This window comes from Sarcophilus harrisii, chromosome 1, assembly GCF_902635505.1.
Source record: "Sarcophilus harrisii chromosome 1, mSarHar1.11, whole genome shotgun sequence".
In the NCBI taxonomy this organism is placed as follows: domain Eukaryota; kingdom Metazoa; phylum Chordata; class Mammalia; order Dasyuromorphia; family Dasyuridae; genus Sarcophilus; species Sarcophilus harrisii.
In genome coordinates, this window is record NC_045426.1 from 591,048,322 (window position 1) to 591,069,584 (window position 21,263).

Genomic DNA, 21,263 nt, shown 5'->3' on the forward strand with positions numbered 1-21,263 from the left:
CCAACTTCTCACCATAATAATAAGAAGAAAACCAATGGCTCTGAACCAACCACATGAGGATGTTCTAAATTTTGTGCACAGGTATTAAGTAGTATATTTTTTTAAAAAAATAAGAATTTGATTCTGTAATTAAAAATAAAAAAATCAAATAACTTTAAACAAGATTACAACATAGCTACATGTGCAGTCATAATTGGTATAACTACTTGCTATCCATTAAAGAAAAAAAATTAAGAAAGAACAATTCATTTAACAAATTAACTTAGTTTCCCCATGCTATAGATTCCTTGGAAACTCAATGCAGAAAACATAGAAAAAAAGATTCTTCTTAATGATTCCATGTTGACTCAACAATTAGGTGATAATACTAATTTTTTGCACCATATAATTTTCACTGATTAGTTGGTTCACTGGTGAAAACAAACTTTAAATGATTTTACAGAGAATTTTTTTCTAAATTAAATTTGACAAGAAACAAAGAATAAGAGCATGAAGTTTAGAATCAGGACATAATGGATAAACTAATCTATGAACTAATACATTATTGCTTATATGTCGATTTATTTCAGTGTTCCTCAGCTGAAGATCTCTGGGGATTTCCTAAGAAAATAAAGCCCTTTATGTTAAGTTTACTTTTCTTCCCCTTCAACTCAAAACTCTTGGACTTCATTCCTCACTCTCTTATTATTTTCCTACTCTCTGATGAGGTAGTCCTTCACTTTGTCAACCCTCTCTACATACATAATTGATCCCATTGTAGGAAAAATGATTTATTATATTCTTGTTTTGAGTTACCACACACCTAGGATTTGTGATGAGTTCATCCAAGATTTTGTGTTTGGCTTCCCACAAATTTTATTGAATTATTTATGATTAAATCATATCAATATCAATCTATCTTGTTTTCAAATTGCCCTCCTTAGCTACTTTGCTTAACTATATACATGTGATTCATATTCAAGCACTCTCATCTAACTCCTATCTCTTCAAGAACCTGGAAGAGAGGGATCCATATATCCTTTCTGGCTTGCTTTCCTCTACTGAACAACCTAATAAATTTCTTTTTAAAATTATTTCAGATTTTGGGTTTATTCTCACAAACTCCATCATCCTCTCTTGTCTTCCCCATTTAAATTCCCACCTCTTCCCTTTCAAATGGCTCCTTTCCTACTGTCTTCTAATATGTCCAACCTTAACTTTCTTATATTAAAAAAAAAGAAAGACAAACTCTTCAATAATTTCATTTCATGTCCTTTACTTCCACTCCATTCACAGATAGTATATTCAAATATATTCAGAATATGATATTCAAAAAGCATTTGAAATCTAACTCAGAAAGAAAGGTACAAATGCAACCTCAGACATTTAATAGAAGTGATATTTTGGTCAAGTCATTTACTTATTTATGCCTCAGTTTCCTGAAATGTAAAACTGGAAGATTGTACTCTAAGGACTCTACCTCCCAACTAGCTCTGAATCTATTCTCCTTTATCTTTCCTTTTCCGTGTTCTTTCTGCTTTACCTATCTAGTTGCTAATCCTTCTCAGTTTTCTTTGATGAATTATCATCTATTTCCTATCCCTAATGATGTTACCCAGGTGGTATTGTAATGCTGGAGAAACTGAGGCAATATTGAGATTAGAGAGTTTGCAATATTTTATTTGAAAGGGAGAGATTTACTGGGACCAAATGGATCCATGATTTGGTCCCAGGGCTGAATGAGACTATCATTTCCAAGAATCCAGCCAACAATGTGAGTTCTCAATCACACACACACGCAGGTAGCTCAGTTACAGGGGTAGACCAAGGCAAGGGCAGAGTCAAAGCACTTGGAGTGGGAACAGGGACTATCAATTCCAGTTCTGACAGGGTGGGGAGGCATGGGGGACATCTGATAAGCTGGGATTTCAGAATAGGGAGAGGCATCCAACATTCTAATAATGTCTAAAATAGAAGGTCTTTCTCCTTATCTCCATCATGATTAGGAGAGAGTGGTGGTGTTGCAGAACAATTAGGAACTGAGGCAGAACAATTCAGGGAAACCAAGGCAGGACAATTTAGGGAAACTTAGTCAGGACAATTAGAGAAACTGAGTCAGGACAATTAGGGAAAATGCATCAAGACAATAAAAGAGAACTGTGGCAAAACATTCCACACTCTCTCTCTCTTCTGAATATTAAAATCATTGAATTACCTTCCTCTAGGTGCCTAGAAGGTCTTAGCACCATAATTTTGACCAACCCTATCTGAAGCAAATAGACCAAAATAAAACTAAAAAAAATGCAAGGACTTATGGCAAGAACAAGTCTCTCCCTGATAACTTCAAAGTTAATCAGCAATACAAAGGTTCCCTGTTGCTAGCGTGTCAAGTCCTCTGCAAATGGGAAACCATCTCAGCCAGAGAATCCAGTTTGAGATGGATAGTTCTGTGAGTTAGGTGAACTGCAGTCATTTGTGTATTTAGCTCAGCCTTTGCTCATAGAGCAGCAGGGCTCAAGACAGTCATGCTGCCCATTCAGAAGGGTAACCCTCTCCAAGGGAGAAGGGTGAGGCTCGGAGCAGCTCCACCTCTTCCCATCCAGAGAAACAGAGAGGGCTGCAGAAAGGATTAGATTTCTGAGCAGATTATGCACAGTTATACCAAGGCAGGCAACCCTGAACTTTTAGAGGCCTAATACCAAACTGCAAGGTCCTTTGAGAATGCTGAAATATTAATTAAGGAACTAGAGTAACAGGATTGGAGAGAAACAGATCAGAGAGACTGCCAGTCCCAAGATAGGTATCTAATTTCTGGTTGTTTCTAAAAAATAATCCCAAAAACTGAATCTGCCAGGGTAATCAACAGAATAAGGGATTTCAAAGTTAAAGCATAACCGGTAAATCATAGTCCAGTAAATTTAAGAATGTCCAATTCAATCTAAACTAGTGAGATAGGGGGTGGGGCAGAAGTGCCTAAGACAAAGTGAATAGAATTTCCATTCTTTCGGATATTTTGAGAAAAAGACACCAGTTTCCCCAATTTCTTATCTTTTCCTTTTTTTTCCCTCACGGAAAGAAATTATCAAGCCCACATTTAAATCCCAAGAGTGAATCAAAATTCTTATATATAACAGATTGGTACAGTAGGGTTTCCTAAAAAAAAATCCCTCAAATATAACAGCAATAGTTACACAGTTTTAACAAATCCCATCCCAAATCCTAAACAAACAGTAATAGACCACCCAATCAGGGTTCCCAAATTCCCCCATATCAGTCCATCAGGGGTAAAGGACAAAGCCTCATTCAAAACTGCTTCAGACTGAGAAATGGGCAGAGGCTGTTAGTCCATGAAGGGGGTAGGTGTGGCGTGCTGACAGCTACCAAAACTTCAAAGGGGCTAATCCTTTTCCCAGAAGCAATTCAATAATCTATAATTTGACCAAAATCTAGAACAATAATAACAACAAAGCCCCAAATCTAACAAAGATTTGGTTCATAAGACTGCTGCTAAATATGAAGAGCCAGCAGCTTCCTATGTGAAGAGATGAGTTTGCTTTACAGGACAGGCAAATAGCTGTCAGCTATATTCTCAATAAATAAAACAGCAGTTAGGTTTCACAGACCATTGTTAATTGTTCTCTTATCATTTAGAAACCTTAAAAAAAACAAAACACAAATATCCAGTAACAGACAGATGACCAGGCTAAATACTTATTTGCCTAAGTATTTAGGATATAATGATTACATATAACCAGATTGGAAATAGCAAGGTATGATATAATTGAATTGCATTAACAGTTCCTTATTGACCATTGCTCTGATCATAGAAATCATCTATGCAGGGACATAACTATAACATAAGCAATCAAAACTGATCCTTAATCTCATACAGGATAAATAGCCACTTTAACCCAGTTGGATTCCAGATAGTTGTCCCAATGGAGTTTTTAAACTCCCAAATAATATTAACTATAAGCCCAAGAAATTTTACTTCCAATAAATCCCATTAACCAAAGTTTCAAATAAATCCTAAACATTTACCATAATCTTATATTGATACAAATTAGTTTGCTTTAAAATACCTAATATATAGTCAAATCTCCCAACTTGCATATTGTAACATATTTTCAAAAGGACAATGGAAAAAGAAACTTATTTTCAGAGGCTCTTTAAATGACCTCAGGGTGACCCAATACAATCAATTAAAACTTAGATAGAATATCCTAATACCACATAAAAGAATCCAAGAAGTTCTTAAAAATATTAAGTTTTTAGAAATAACCCTACCAAATTATAGATCACATTTATGACCATATTTCTTAACCAAAGAAACCATTATGCATCAAAAGAAACAAATATTCAGTCAATTAACTTAAAATTGGGTCTATCTCTTGAAATCATTTGCCAAAGCCAGGCTGGAACACACTTAGTAAGGGGTAGGGGGAGGATTTCACATGGCTGCCTTCTCCCCACTCCATCTCCAAAGAGGCAGTGGGGAGGGAAGTCAAGCTAAACAGCACCCCTGGACAAAAGATAGCAGGGGGGTGAGTTTAATTTTCACCTTTGAAGACAAAAGATCCCATTATCCCTACCCTACCCAACCTTTTTCCACATGTAAATTTTCCTTCTTTTCTCTCCTAAATTGCCTTCAAAACTATTAAGATTCATAATACAGTGGATAGCTAAATGACTCCATAAAACTCACATGTCCAGCAGAGCTGGATTTAAAGGATAACTTATGTTAACAAATTACCCAAAGTGTTTGAGAAGGTAATAAACTTTACCTAATTAGAGGCACATTACCCCTTTCAGGCAAGTTAACAGAACTTCTCTTTAACAAGCCATTGTTCTTAAGATCTTATACTCAAAGATAACCAAATCTAGCCTGCATAGGCAACAATAAAATTATTTCCCACAATTTCAGAATCATCCTAAAATTTCTAATCAAATGTTTTCTCCTGCCTGAGTTTCAGAGCAATTAGCATAAACTCCTTTATTCTCCAGAGGCCTTATCTGCCCAGCTCTGTCTAGGACAGGGTTGAATTTGAATCAGATAAGGTTTTATTCCTCTTTCCCTAGAAATCCTACTAACTGGCTTTGAAAACTACTTCTGCCAGTCTTAAAATAGCAAAAAGTTAAAAATTTTTAAATAACAAGCAAATTTTATACAGCTGCAATATTTAAATGACTAATTCTTAATCATTTAAACCTTTAGCAGAACTCTTTAACCAACAGAGCAGACAGACAAGTCACACAGAACACAATACAAATCACACAAATATAGATTGCACAGTTACAACATTAAACAAAACATTTAACACATATAACCAGAGAATGCCCAAAAAGGTGCTCAGAGTCAGATCAGACCAGATTTATCTTAGAAGACACCCAAATAGAGGGGTTCATCCAGCATCCTGGAATGATACCCTTCTCAGAATTTAATGCCCATTCACATTCTATTATTCTGAGAATCCTAGCACAGACAGACAGAACAGGTAAACAGATCAGATTATGTTCTAAAACATCCAGACTTACTCTCCAGTGGCCAAAATGGCGTGTCTACTATCAGGTGTCAGGTATGATTGTGGCTGAAAACTGCTCCCTTTCCAGAGACTCTGGAAAAAAATCCCAGAGGGCCAGTCTCTGCAGGCCAAGAACCCAGATCTCCAGCCACCCTGAGGCCCAAGATGGAGATTGAAGGTCTCTAATTTCTAATCCTGCTCTCATTTTCTAATATCTTGGTGGGAAGCCTCTAAAATGTAAAGCCTGAGAAACTGAGGCAAGATAGAGATTAGAGAGTTTCTAATATTTTATTTGAAAGGGACCAAATGGATCCATAGTTTGGCCTCAAGGCTGAATGAGACTATCATTTCCAAGAAAATCCAGCCAACAATGTGAGTTCTCAATGATATATATATACACACACACACACACACACATATATATATATATATATATATATATATATATATACATATATATACACATACACACACACACACACACATATATATATATATCGCTCAGATCTAGGAGGTAGACCAAAAAGGAGAGGCCCCCAACATTCTGATGATGATGCCTAAGATAAGTCTTTCTCCTTATCTGGATCATCATGATTAGGAGGGAGGGATGCTGTTGCAGAACAATTCAGGGAAACCAAAGCAGGACAATTTAGGGAAACTGAGTCAGGACAATAAAAGAGAACTGTGGCACAATGGTATCCTGGGCATTCTTCTCTTTATATACACTCTAAGTGACTTTATCATCTCCCATGAGCTTAATTATTCTCTCTATAGAATTATTCTCTCTCTCACAAATCTAGTCCAAATTTCTCCTTCTAAGATTTAAATCTACATAGTCAACTGTCTATGCATCATTTCCCACTGGATCTCCAAGATCTCTCAAATTCAACATTTTAAAAACACAACTCATCATCTATCCCCTAATATTCACTTCCTTTCAAGCCTTCTTTTTCTGTGAAAAGCACCATCATTCTTCTAGTTCCCCGGGTTCATAATCTGAGTCTTCTCTGACTTCATACATTTATGACTCCACATTTTCAATCAGTTCCCAAATCCTGCTGTTATATCCTCAAAAACATGCCTTGTACATGACCTTCTCTCTACTCATAGTCATAGTCAACACCCTAGTTCAGGTAGTTTTCACTTCTCATCTAGTCAACTACAAAACAGCCTCCTAATTTTCTCCCTGCCTCAAATGTTCTTACTCTTAAGCTTCTTTTAAAAACACAGACAACAAAGTAAACTTCTTCAAATGCAGGTCTAAATTACTTCCTAATCTACTACATTCTAACATAAATATGTAAATAAAAGACATATACAAAATAAAATAAAGTGAAGGTGGAAGATGGTGACTAAAAGTCAGAATAGGTTGTTGAAGGAAATAATAAATGAATTGAACCTTTAAGGAAGATAAAGAATCCCCCCCCAAAAAAATGAGAATATTCTAGGCATTGAGGACAGTATATGAAAAGGCATAGAGAAGGGCAATGAAACATTGTCAATGTGACTAAAATGTAGTGCAAATGATGAAAGACACAGATTTCTGGGCTTGGATTTAGGAAAGTTTGGGTTTGAATCTTGCATCAGATACTAGATTTGTGATCCTAGCAATTCATTTAACTTCTATGTGCCTCAGTTTCCTCATCTGTAAAATAAGTAGGTCCAACCTACTCTCTAATATCCTTTCCATCTACAAATTTATAAGTTCAAGATGGAGAATAACTGTAATTAACCTGCAAAACTAGACTGGAATGATAGTTTGGAATTTCAAATACTTTAAATACCAAACAAAAGAGTATGTAACCCTAACCCTAACTCTATTTGACAATAGGGAGCTACTAAAGCTTCTTGAGATCAGGGATTGACACAGTAAGATCCATAATTAAGAAGTATGAATTAGCACCTGCATAGAAGATAAAATGGAAAAGGAAAGACTAATGAGGAGACAAAAGCTTATTACAAAAGTCCAGCCATGGGCAGACAGGGATATGAATAGAGTAATTGTATTATAAGTGGAGAAAAAGAAAAGACATTGATGAAGTTGTGAACATAAACCCAATGGACTTGGCAGCTAACAAACTGGAAGGTTTCTGGCATATTTGGTTAACTAGAAAAGTGCCAATATTTTCCAAAAAAGAAAAGTAAGGTGATATAGGGTTAAGAAAATGAGGTCTCTTTTTGGAAACACTAATCACAACATAAACCAGTGCAATTGTTAATTGATAGCACTTGACAGTCAAATAATTTGGTTAGCTTAACTATTTCACTATTCGAGGCACTTGGAGCAGTTGACATACAAGAATAAAACCAGACTTTTCTTCATTGCTCTCTTTCTAGTGTTCTCTTTCAGCAACGAGTCTTTTCAACAAACTCAGGACATAGAAAGCAAAACTCATAGGGAAAGAGTGGAAAGGTGACTAGGAAGTGCCTACTATGTGACAGGTATCATGCTAAATACTTTGCAATTATTATCTTATTTGTTCCTTACAATAATCTTGAGAAGTAGGTACGATTATTATAGCCTTTTGTAGTTGAGGAAACTAAAGCAGACAGAGGTTAAGTAATTTACTGAAGTTATACAACTACGAAGTGTCAGAGGTCAGACTGGATCTAGGTCTTCCCAATTTCAGGGGCCAGTGCTAGCTACTGTGTCATCTAATTTAACAGTCCTTCTTAGCATACTCTTTCCAGTTGTTTTCACATTCTTTGTGTGATTCATATTCAATGAATACATTCTTCACTATCTACTTCCTGCTTAACATGGTCATCCACCTTCATCATTTTATATGAACTTTACTCTCAAATTTCAAGACATTCTGCAAGATAAATCCTAATGAGCTTCTCTTATGAGGGAGGTGATGCCATGACACATAAGTTACTTGGCTTTGCAATGTCACCTGTCTCACTTTCCCCTCCAGATCCATGTAGGCCCAGTGACAGGATATAGATCAAGAAGACTGGAAATGACTCTGATATGAAATTGGCCTTTTTAACCTAGGGTCTTCAACAGGTCCCAGTTTGATTGAGACACACCCATTTAGTGATTAAGGCTAGGTAGCAACTGAGGCAAAGAATCACCTAGTACAAAAAAAGAAAAAGAAAAAAGAAAAATCTAAATGAATGAATGAATGAATGAATCTGGGAGGGGAAGACCATCAGGGTTTCTGGCCAAAGCAGAAATGATTGTGATTTACATTCAATCTGAGTCAATCAGGACCCCCCCAAAAAATTGAACAAATGGGGCTTGGCCTAGAAAGTATTGGTGGCCAATTAGAATCAGATTGATTTTGGTTTAAAGCCTGGTGCTTAAGAAAGAAATCTAGCCAGTAACCCCTAGATGTCTTGGGAGAGTTCAGAGGTGGCAAAAGAAAAAAAAATGATTTTAAAAGCATCTGTAGGTAAGTATATGATGCCCTATATGGACAGAGGGAGAAAAGAAGGGAAAGAAGGAAAGGAAGGAAGGAAGCAGAGAGGGAAGAAGTGAAGGAGAGAGGGAGGGAGGGAGTCAGGGAAGGAAAGGAGAGACTAAAGGAGAGAAGGGGAGAAGGAAGGAAGAAAAGAAGGAAGTAAAGGAGGGGAAAAGAAAAGGAGGGAGGAAGGAAGAAAGGAAGGAAAGAAGAAAGAGAAAGAGGGAGGGAGTCTTTCAACTGATCAATTTCAGTTTGTGGGTTAGCTTTTTACTCATTGAGGCTGTTATTTGTCCTTTGTTCTTAAAGAGGACCATGACATGAGGGAGTTGATGCCATAACATGCAAGTGAATTGGATTTAAGTGAGGGAGGGTTGTGAAAGGTAACCCTGCCTTATTTTCCCTCAAGAGCCATCTGGGTCCAGTGACAAGATATGTTATACTATATTTTTCTCCTCTGTGTAACCCTCATTACCTAAAAATCACAGAACATAGAATCAGAAGACTAAAATATAAAAATCCCAATTCTACTATGTATTCTGTAACCTGAATTATTTTGGTACCAAAATAATTATCTTCGCTTACTTTAAAAAATCAATAATAACAGTGATCAATATACTCAAGAGTAGCTGGGAATATAAAGTTTTGTTCAATATAGAGTAGTAAGAGCAGGCTCAATTCTTGGTTCTCTAAAGATGGCCAGCCTTTAAGAATGGAAGCTCAAAATTCAAGTTGTACCTTTGACACATGAAATATGATTTATCCCCAGAATTTAATGCCTATGTGTGCAAAGCAGAGACAGGCAGAATTCTAGAAAGATCTGTCTTTAGAGTCTGGAAAACTTGTATTCAAATAGTTCACATGGATATAGCCCAGGTTATATGCTATGTAATCTAGAAAACTTGTAAAGTGGTTCATCTATTTTAACCAAATACTGTGGACTAGAAATGAAATTGATGCAGAATTAAAGCAAGGAGTTCAGTGAACTGGACTGCATTCAGGAAACCATGCAATATTTCCAGTGACTCCAATATACCTTCTAGGAGGGGGGAAAGATCCATCATACCAGCGCTAAGAGTTGTTCAGTGATTTTATATGGCTGCTAAATAAGAATTAGCACAATTTTCTAAGAACTAAAGTCACAAGCAACCTAGAAGGCAATGGAGAAACATGCTTGATGGATGTTAGTAAAAGACATGCTACAAAACAGAAAAAGTGGCATTTCTCTTTATGAGAAATAACTCATCATAAAGAAATGGGTCTGTGACGGATGAAGTAAGAGCAGAGGTTAAGAAATGGTTAGGCTGTTTGCTCCATTGAAATTAATACAACGTCAAAGGTTCCTTAATGCATTTTAATGCATTGAGAACACAGACAAGAGTTGGGAATAATGGATATACATGAACATAAATATACATGAACAAATTGTATTCTTTGGAGGAAGCATGACTAAGAATTAAGAATGTAATTCAGAAGGGAGAAATAATACACATGAAATTTCCTAAATGGCTTACTGTTCACGCTTATGCTGTTTGGAAAGGAAATTAGTTGATTGACCAATGTTCTTTAAGTGTACTTTATACTTAAACTTAGGTTTCTGTTCTAGAAGTAGAAGGAATATTAAAAGCGAACTAGTCTAATAACTTCATTAAGAAAAAGAATAGATGTAAAAGCTAATTGACTTGCTCAAGGTCAAACAGCCAGAATGTTAAGATAGGTCCTATGACTCCAAATCTAATGTTCATTTTCACTGTCCATAATGACCGTCTTCAGAAAATATGTTCTGAAAGCAAGAGTCACTAAAGATAAGAGGGAATTAGTCCATAACTGACATGACTAGAGCATTATTTCATCAGGTTAACTTTTATACAAAGACCAAAGGATTCTCACTACCCAGTGCAACAAAAAAAATTGAATACGTTAGCAGGATAACTTGAGTCATTTTTTCTTTAAATCTTAAGGCACATCTAAAAACCTCTCACACTGAAATAGTATAAATGTGCCATTTTGAATTATGAAGACTTTTTTAAATTGCTTAGCTGTTTTCAGGCTTTTAACAATAACTTTAAAAACTTATTTATAATTCCTTCTCAAAGACTCACAATTACTTATAAATAATTCTAAAAAGTTTTTTTTTAAAGTTTTACCATCTTCTTTTCTAACAACTCCCACATGAGTGGAAGCTAAATCTAGAAGCAAGTGTTATCTAAAAAACAGGCCAGAAAACTTATCCTGATTGTTATACTTGGCCCAATCTTAGGAGAATAGCAAGGGGCAAAAAGCCAAATCAACTGAGTAACCTTCCCTGGCCATCTTGAGCCCAGAGCAAACTATTTCTTATTTTTAGCTGAGGACAGAAGGAGGCCTGACTTCTAAGTCTGGAGATAACCCTATTTAAGAGAAAGATGTAGGTCACCTCATAGGATATAAGATGAAAGGCAACACAGTCTCAACCAGCCACAGAGATGTCCAAGAAGTGGCATGAATTTCTTAAGGTCAAGCACAAAAAAAATAAAAAGGACATTTGGGGGGGGCGGTGACAATGAAAAAAAAAGTTTAAAATAAGCACAGAATGAAATGCATATAGCAGGTACATAATAAAACTCTCTGCTTTCAATTTAATGTATTTAATTTCAAAAATAACAGATAAGGATTGAATTGGTGATAATAGGAAAGTCAATTAAAAGGTGGAAAAATATGTAAAGCATTACCTAAAAGAGAAAATTATTCTCATAACAAGTCTATAAGATGTAGTGATTCTCTTAAGGTCAAATAACTAACCAGTGTTTTCTGACTTTCTGAAGCATTTAGATTTGGAGCCAGTAAACTTAGGGTTACACTTCTAACTTTCTCACTAATAATTTGGAATACTGATCATGACCTAGAGCTGAATGAGAGCTCAAAAATCATCTATCCAACTTCTTCTACAGATGAGAAAACTGAGGCCCAGAGGAATTATACCTTGCCCATGATCACATAATTAACAAGTATTAGAGTCAGAATTTGAACCCAAGCTTTATTCTCCAGACCCAGTATCCTCTCCAATCAACAGGTCATAATTTCTCTGTGTTCTCTTTAGGTTCCAGTATTATTCTAAAAATTAAATAAAATATTTTTAAAAGGAGATAAACAGATTAAGGAAAAAATATTACAAGCAGCCAGAAAAAAAAAAAAATTCAAATACTGAATTTGAAGTATTATTTGAATTTCAATAATTTCAATAATTTCATTTCATGTCCTTTACTTCCAGTCCATTCACAGATAGTATATTCAAATATATTCAGAATATGATATTAAAGAGATGAGGAAGGAAACTATATCTTGCTAAAGGGTAGCATAGACAATGAAGGGTTATCAATACTAAACATATATGCACCAAGTGGTATAGCATCTAACTTCCTAAAGGAGAAGTTAAGAGAGTTACAAGAAATTGACAGCAAAACTATAATAGTGGGAGATCTCAACATTGCACTCTCAGAATTAGATAAATCAAACTACAAAACAAACAAGAAAGAAATTAAAGAGATAAACAGAATATTAGAAAACATTAGGTATGATAGATCTTTGGAGAAAACTGAATAGAGATAGAAAGGAATATACTTTCTTCTCAGCAGTTCATGGAACCTATACAAAAATTGACCATATATTAGGACATAAAGACCTCAAATTTAAATGCAGGAAGGCAGAAATAGTAAATGTTTTCTTTTCATATCACGATGCAATAAAAACTACATTCAACAAAAAGGGGTAAATAGACCAAAAAGTAATTGGAAATTAAATAATCTCATCTTAAAGAATGATTGGGTGAAATAGCAAATTATAGACACAATTAATAATTTCACTCAAGATAATGACAATGATGAGACATCACACCAAAATTTGTGGCATGCAGTCAAAGCGGTAATAAGGGGAAATTTTATATCCTTAGAGGCTTACTTGAATAAAACAGAGAAAGAGAAGATCAATGAATTGGACTTGCAACTTAAAAAGCTAAAAAAAAAAGACCAAATTAAAAACCTCCAATCAAATACTAAATTTGAAATTCTAAAATTAGAAGGAGAAATAATATTGAAAGTAGAAAAACTGTTGAACTAATAAATAAAACTAAGAGTTGGTTTTATGAAAAAACCAATAAAATTGATAAACCCTTGGTAAATCTGATTAGAAACAGGAGAGAGGAAAATCAAATTAGTAGTCTTAAAAAAAGAAAAGGGAGAACTTTCCACCAATGAAGAGGAAATTAGAGAAATAATAAGGAGTTATTTTGCCCAACTTTATGCTGATAAATTTGATAACCTAAGTGAAATGGATGACTACCTCCAAAAATATAGGCTTCCCAGATTAACAGAGGAGGAAGTAAATTGCTTAAATAGTCCCATTTCAGAAAAAAGAAATAGAACAAGCTATTAATCAACTCCCTAAAAAAAAAAAATCCCCAGAACCAGATGGATTTACATGTGAATTCTACCAAACATTTAAAGAACAATTAGCCCCAATGCTATATAAACTATTTGAAAAAAATAGGGAATGAAGGAGTCCTACCACGTTCCTTTTATGACACAGACATGGTACTGATACCTAAATCAGGTAGGTTGAAAACAGAGAAAGAAAATTATAGACCAATCTCCCTAATGAATATTGATGCTAAAATCTTAAATAAGATATTAACAAAAAGACTCCCCAGGATAATACACCATGATCAAGTAGGATTTATACCAGGAATGCAGGGCTGATTCAATATTAGGAAAACTATTAGTATACTTGACCATATTAGTAACCAAATTAACAAAAACCATATGATCATCTCAATAGATGCAGAAAAAGCATTTGATAAAATCCAACATCCATTCCTATTAAAAACACTTAAGAGTATAGGAATAAATGGACTTTTCCTTAAAATAATCAGTAGCATCTATTTAAAACCAGCAGTAAGCATCATATGTAATGGGCACAAACTTCAACCACTCCCAATAAGATCAGGAGTGAAACAAGGTTGCCCACTATCACCGTTACTATTCAATATTGTATTAGAAATGCTAGCTTTGGCAATAAGAGTTGAGAAAGAGATTAAAGGAATTAGAGTAAGCAAAGAGGAAACTCTTTGCTGATGATATGATGGTATACTTAGAGAATCCCAGAGATTCTACTAAAAAGTTCTTAGAAATAATTTAGCAAAGTTTGCATGATACAAAATAAATCCACATAAGTCATCAGCATTCTTATATGTCACTAACAAAATCCAACAGTTAGAGTTACAAAGAGAAATTCTATTTAAAGTAACTACTTATAGTATAAAATATTTAGGAATCTATCTGCCAAAAAACTACAAAACACTTTCCACACAAATTAAGTCTGATCTAACCAACAGGAAAAATATTAAATGCTCTTGGATAGGGCAAGCAAATATAATAAAGATGACAATAGTACTTAAACTAATCTATTTATTTAGCGCTATAGCAGACTCCCAAAAAATTATTTTAATGACCTAGAAAAAATAACAACAAAGTTCATATGGAAAAACAAAAGGTCAAGAATTTCAAGAGAATTAATGAAAAAAAAAAAAATCAAATGAAGGTGGCCTAGCTGTACCAGATCTAAAATAATATTATAAAGCAGCGGTTACTAAAACCATTTGGAATTGGTTAAGAAATAAACTAGTTGATCAGTGGAATAGGTTAGGTTCAAAGGACAAAACAGCCAATAATTTTAAAAATCTAGTGTTTGACAAACCCAAAGACCCCAGTTTTTGGATTAAGAACTCACTATTTGACAAAAATTGCTGGAAAAATTCAAAATTAGTATGGCAGAAACTAGGCATTGTCCCACACTTATTAATATTATTAATATTACGCATACTTTGAAATAGTGTACTATTAGCCTGTGAAGGAAATCAAACACCAAGATAAGTTTAAAATGGGTTCATGATCTAGGCATAAAGAATGAGAATATAAATAAATTGGAAGAGCATACACTTTACCTCTCAGGCCTGTGGAAGAGGAAAGAATTTATGACCAAAGGAGAACTAGAGATCATTACTGTTCACAAAATAGAAAAATTTGATTATATCATATTGAAAAACTTTTGTACAAACAAAACTAATGCAAACAAGATTAGAAGGGAGGCATTAACTGGCAAACATTTTTAGTCAAAGGTTTTGATAAAGGCCTCATTTCCAAAATATATAGAGAATTGACTCTAATGTATAAGAAATCAAGCCATTCTCCTGACAATTTGCAGACGAAGAAATTGAAACTATTTCTAGCCATATGAAAATATGTTCCAAGTCATTATTAATCAGAGAAATGCAAATTAAGACATCTCTGAGATACCCCTACACACCTGTCAGATTGGCTAGAATGACAGGGAAAGATAATGCGGAATGTTGGAGGGGATGTGGGAAAACAGGAACACTAATACATTTCTGGTGGAATTATGAATACATCCAGCCATTCTGGAGAGTAATTAGGAACTATGCTCAAAAAGTTATCAAACTGTGCATACCCTTTGATCCAGCAGTGTTTCTACTGGGCTTATATCGCAAAGAAATCTTAAAGAAGGGCAAGGGATCTATATGTACAAGAATGTTTGTACCAGGTCTCTTAGTAGTGGCCAGAAACTGGAAACTAAGTGGATGCCCATCAACTGGAGAATGGCTGAATAAATTGTGGTATATGAATATTATGGAATATTATTATTCAGTAAGAAATGAGCATCAGCATTATTTCAGAAAGGCCTGAAGAGACTTAAATGGACTGATGCTGAGTGAAATGAGCAGGACCAGGAGATCATTATATACTTCAACAACATTATTATATGATGATCAATTCTGATGGACGTGGCCATCTCCAGCAATGAGATGAACTAAATCAGTTCCAATAGAGCAGTAATGAACTGAACCAGCTATACCCAGCAAAAGAACTCTGGGAGATGACTATGAATTACATAGAATTCCCAATCCCTATATTTTTGTCTGCTTGCATTTTTGATTTCCTTCACGGGCTAATAGTACACTATTTCAAAGTCCAATTCTTTTTGTACAGCAAAATAACTGTTTGGACATATATACTTATATTGTATTTAATTTGTACTTTAACATGTTTAACATGTATTGGTCAACCTGCCATCTGGGGGAGGGGATGGGGAAAGGAGGGGAAAAATTGGAACAAAACATTTGGCAATTGTCAATGCTGTAAAATTACCCATGCATATAACTTGTAAATAAAAAGCTATAATAAAAAAAGAAAGAAAGAAAGAAAGAATGCTGGGGGCAATAACTAACAAAGAAAAAAAAAAGGAGATAAAGGGAGGGCATACTAAATCACTTTATGTCATAGGATGAGGCAGCTGGTATCTCAGAGGATAAAGCACAAAGACTGGAATCAGGTAGACCTAAAATCAAACAGCCTCAGATACTTCCTAGCTGTGTGAACCTAGACAAGTCACTTAAACTCTAATTACAAAATATACCTCCCGGGAAAGGAAATGGTAAGCCAGTTCATTGCCCTTGCCAAGAAAACCCTAAAGGAGATAATGAGAGGTCAAACATGACTGAAACCATTGTACAACAATTACACATTAAAAAGGATGTTACCTAAAATATGGAATACTCAGTTTGAAGTCAAACCCAAAATTAATATATACATCCTGAGTAAAAAATAGGCAGAATCTACAAAGCCAATCAGAGGCAAAAAAGAAAATCAAAGCCTTGTCCCATACAAAGAATAACTTCATAAAATTCAGTGACAGGTAGTACAAGTCTTGTATTTCAGATATTTTTACATTTTTCCTAAGCTCATTCTTCTACTTCTTTAACTTTCTTTGTCCCTAAAAACCAGGAATTAGAGATGAAATATCCAAAGTTTTCAATTTCCTTCCTTTTCTTGGAATAGTTAACTAGCTTGCCACTGACTTAGACTTGTAATGTCTCTTCCAGTGGCTTTACCATGATGTTTAAATATTTTTATCTTGACCACCCACACAAAGTAATCTGAAAAGACATTAAAACTCATAGAATAGCATGAGTTCAACAATCAAGATCCAAGCAACACAGAGAACACTGACTTTATGCCTCACAGACTCAAGTAATAGATATTCAAAAGCCTTTTCATAAGCCATGAAGTTAGATGTCCTTATTACAATTATAGTTCTGGAGGTTGAAGAGTAAACCTGACACTCTTGCTACTATGGTGGATGAAGATAAGAAACTATAATCAAGTAAAAATATTATATTTTCTGTGGCAAAAATCATTTTTAAATGTCAGCAACCAGAGAGAGTAAGCATGAGGGAGAATGAAATAGAAAGTATTCTGCAATTGAAGTATACTAGAGACTACCTGGACAGAAAGAAGAAATGGATGAGGAATTTGGCAAACAGACAACAAGCATAGGGATAATAAAGCAAAATAGACAACTTCAATTATCTACATATCTGCTGGAGTACTCTGTCAATAAAAGAATATTTAATAATTACTTGACTTTGCCTTACTGAGAATTTCATTATTTAAAAGTAAAGGAATCAACAGGGGAGAAATTCTAGTCTGAATCTGAATCTCATAACCAAGTACAATAAATAATAATAATAATAATAACAATAATAGTAATAGTAATAATAAGAGTATATGCCCATGCATGTATATACAATACTTAAATGTTTGTCAAATATCATCTCATTTTAATCCCTCAAAAACACTAGAGTTGGTTGCTATTTTTTCCTCATTTTATGGAATTGGGAAACTGAGGTAGATTGGTTGCTTGGGTAAAAATGATGGGAATATTAGGTAGCAAGTCCTTCCTAAAATTTGTGATAGAGAAAGAAGTGAAATGGGGACTTAAAACTGACAAGTAACTTAGATTTGGGAAAAGCAGATTTCAAAAGGTTCAGAGGAAAAATAAGTGGGATTCCATGAATATAAATGCTTCAAGAGATGTCCTCCTAGTTAGTATGGAAAACAGTCAACAATTAAACTTAAAGATCCAAATGGAAACAATTCCAATGAGGAGGAAAAGTTTTTTTTTTTCCCTGAAAAGATTAATTTGAATCCACAGAGAACTCACTGACAAAGATATGAATAATTTTTAGAAATGGCTAATGTCTTTTACCATTACCATTTAGAGATGGTAATGCTTTTTCATAATGTTCATGCTTTGTACAGAGATTCCCATTTTTAAAAAAAATTAATTATCCTACTAGATGGGGAGAATGGGAAAGGCAAATTAATTTAAAATAACAATGGCAACAACAGCAAAGAAAGGCACAGGATAAGGAAAGCCATGTGACTGAAGATGAATATGAGTTTGGCATAGTCTTGCAAAAATAGTGTTGAGTTCTCAGAATAAACTGAGGACTTTAAAGAGAATTAAGGTCATATCTTGAGGGGGAAAAAAGTAACTGTCCAAATAGAGAAAGGCACTTTGCTGGTGGTGGATGAGATTAGGATAATTGATGACTGAGTAAGGCAAAGCTGCCAAGCTTTTATTTAGTTTCTGTTTTCTTGACTTTACGCTGAAAGGGACTAATAAGGAATTAAGGCTCAAGATACATAAGGAATCGTTGACCTTAAGGAATTCAAGTTACTTAACCCAGAAGAACTACATCCAAAGTTTCTGGGAGATGAGATAGTTGTATTTGCAGAGCCACTGTGAGTTGTAACATATTTGAAAGGAAGGACGAAAGGAAATGCATTTATGAAGTGTCTACTACATGTCAGGCACTGTAAGAAGCACTTGAAAAACATGTCATTTTACCTTTACAATGACCCTAGGGGTTAGGTATTATTATTCCTCCAACTTTACAGTTGAAGAAATTAAGGAAGATGAAAGTTAAATGACTTGCCCAGGATCATAAGCTAAAAGTGTCTGAGACTTTATCTGAACTCAGTTCTTCCTGACTTCAGTTCAATTTTCTATCCATTGAGTCATATAGTTGACTAAAGAAAAAGAAAATGGAAGTAATATCACAAGTTTGGAAAAAGGTAATTTTCCCCTCAAATTTCCCAAAAAAGAGAAGGGAATTTCCCAAAAATTCAATTTCTGAGAAAATTCTTAAATAAATTATTGGAGAGATTGCTGATAAACATCTAAAAAGGGAGATATAATCTCCAAAAGTCAACGTGATTTCATCAAGAACAGATCAACTGTGTCAAAATAACTTTGTTTCTCTTTTTAACAAGTTTATTAAATTAGTAGAATGCTGTAAACATAATTTAACTATACTTTAGAAAAAATTTGATAAAGTATCTCACACTCTTCTTGGTGAGAATATAGACAGATGTGGAGAAAGATGATAATGTAAGCAGTGGGATTTGGATTTAGTTGGATGAATGGAGTCAAAGCAATTTTTACTAGCTCAATGTCAGTGTGGTAGAGGTCTCCAGTGGAGAATTCTAGGGAATCTCTGTTTAGCCTCAGGAAATCGATCACAGATTTGAAGCAGGGGAAAATGTGGACATTAAATTTACTGATAACCCAAAACTGGGAGGCATAGCTAACCTGGTGAATTATAGAGTTAGGATCCAAAATCATTTTGACATCGCTAGGCTAAAGCTAACAAGATATAATTCAGGAAGGATCAAATTTTATTCTTAACACAAAGGATCAACTTTATAAGCATAAAAGTTGGACAGTGGTTGTTCTGAAAAAGACCTGGCAGTTTTAGTGGATGATAGCTCAACATGAATCAGCAATCAGCTGATACATCAGTCAGCCAAAAAGGAAAAAAAAAAAAAAAGAAAAAGAAAAAAAGAATACCATCTAGGATTGTGTTAAGACAGTCATAGTCTGCAATAGGGAATTGATATCTCCACTGTACTTTGCCATTCCCAGACCTCATCTGGAATGTTCTAGCTGTCACAGTTTAAGAACAACAAATCAACCATAAAGTGTTCAGATGATAGCAAGCAGTGTAAATGTTCTGTTTGGCTCCAGCAAAAATAGATGAATATGTAAAAAGAGATCAATTTAGGCTAATGTCAAGAAAATCTTCCAAATCAATGTAACTATCCAAAAGCAGAATGATGGTAAATTACCCTTCTATATCCATTGTCATTAACCTCCACTTTTTTTTCCCCCTTTGCCACTTCTTGGGTGTGTTATAATAGAGATTTCTTTAATTTATATATTAAAAGGAAATATGTACTTCTTTATCATATTTCAAAACTTCTTCACATATTTTTTACCTCAATTTTGGTTTGTTCTTTTGGTTTTTTTTTTTGTTTTTTTTTTTGTTTTTTTTTATTGAAAGAGGACTGGAAGCACTCCAGAGCATCATAACTAATTGCATCGCAGTACTGTCAGCTTCTTGGTAGAAGGGAAGAGAAGGGAAAAGATATTTTAAAGATCTTTATGTGTCATTATCTATGCCATGCATTTTACAAATATTTCATTTGAAGGCAACCATCACTGGTAACTCTGGGGCAGATACAAAGCAGTGTGGGGAGAGAACAGGGAGGAAGAGACAGGGGTAGTCTGACTAGTCCACAGAGGGGGAAAAAAATATTGGGTTCTCTGTTGCATATTACTTTGGGTCATCTCATAGACCTGGCTTACTTGTGGCATAAAACAAAGGAGAAATTGTTTGAATCCAGAAAAACAACATTTTAAAAGGCAGGAGACTACAATGCAACATTGTGGCCAAACAAATCTTCTGGCAAGAAATCACTAAGTATGTGGAATTGTGGGTTATAGCATTTAGCTATGAAATACCTTACTTCTTTTACCTTCAAAATAGCTCCAATTCCCTTAATTCCTATGTAATAAGAAGAGGGAGGGAAAAAGGAAGTAGGAAACAGAAAAATCATAGAAGTGCTCTACAGCCAGATATCACTACATTGCCAGGGAATATTTGCCTTGTGAAAATCCAACATCAATTTCTAATCTTACAATATAAAAAAAAAGGAGAAGCAGAAGCTGCATTATATAGGATGTCTACCTTTAGAATACATATATGTCATGGAGTCTAGAAAAGGGACTTAATTAAATTACAGCCCAAACCTGAGAACTACTGAATTTGTGAATCATGAATTCAGAATACTGGTGATTACACAATGTCATATAGTGTCCTGGGTTAGGTAGAATCAAGAAGACCTTGTTTCAAAAAAGCTATTTTTTAATTTATATAACATTATATATTTATTCTATAATCAATATTATATATAATTATATAATAAACCCCTTATTAGTTTAGGGACAATGGGCAAAGTCATCTACACATTCTGAGACTCGGAGTATTTTGTGAAACTAAATTAGAAAAGAAATATAATTTGTATTTCTCATATCAACAATAACAGGTCCCTAACTGAAATGGATGATGTTTTAGCCAAAGCAAACAAGATTAAAAGATGAGATTCTCTAATTGGCA

General features: G+C 34.5%; 1 protein-coding gene across 1 annotated transcript in view; it reads right to left on the reverse strand.

The window, feature by feature from the left end:
• The window catches only part of RSPO2 (R-spondin 2), a 257,233-nt gene that overhangs the window by 108,215 nt on the left and 127,755 nt on the right, over positions 1 to 21,263 (reverse strand). The gene's annotated exons all lie outside the window — the stretch shown is intronic.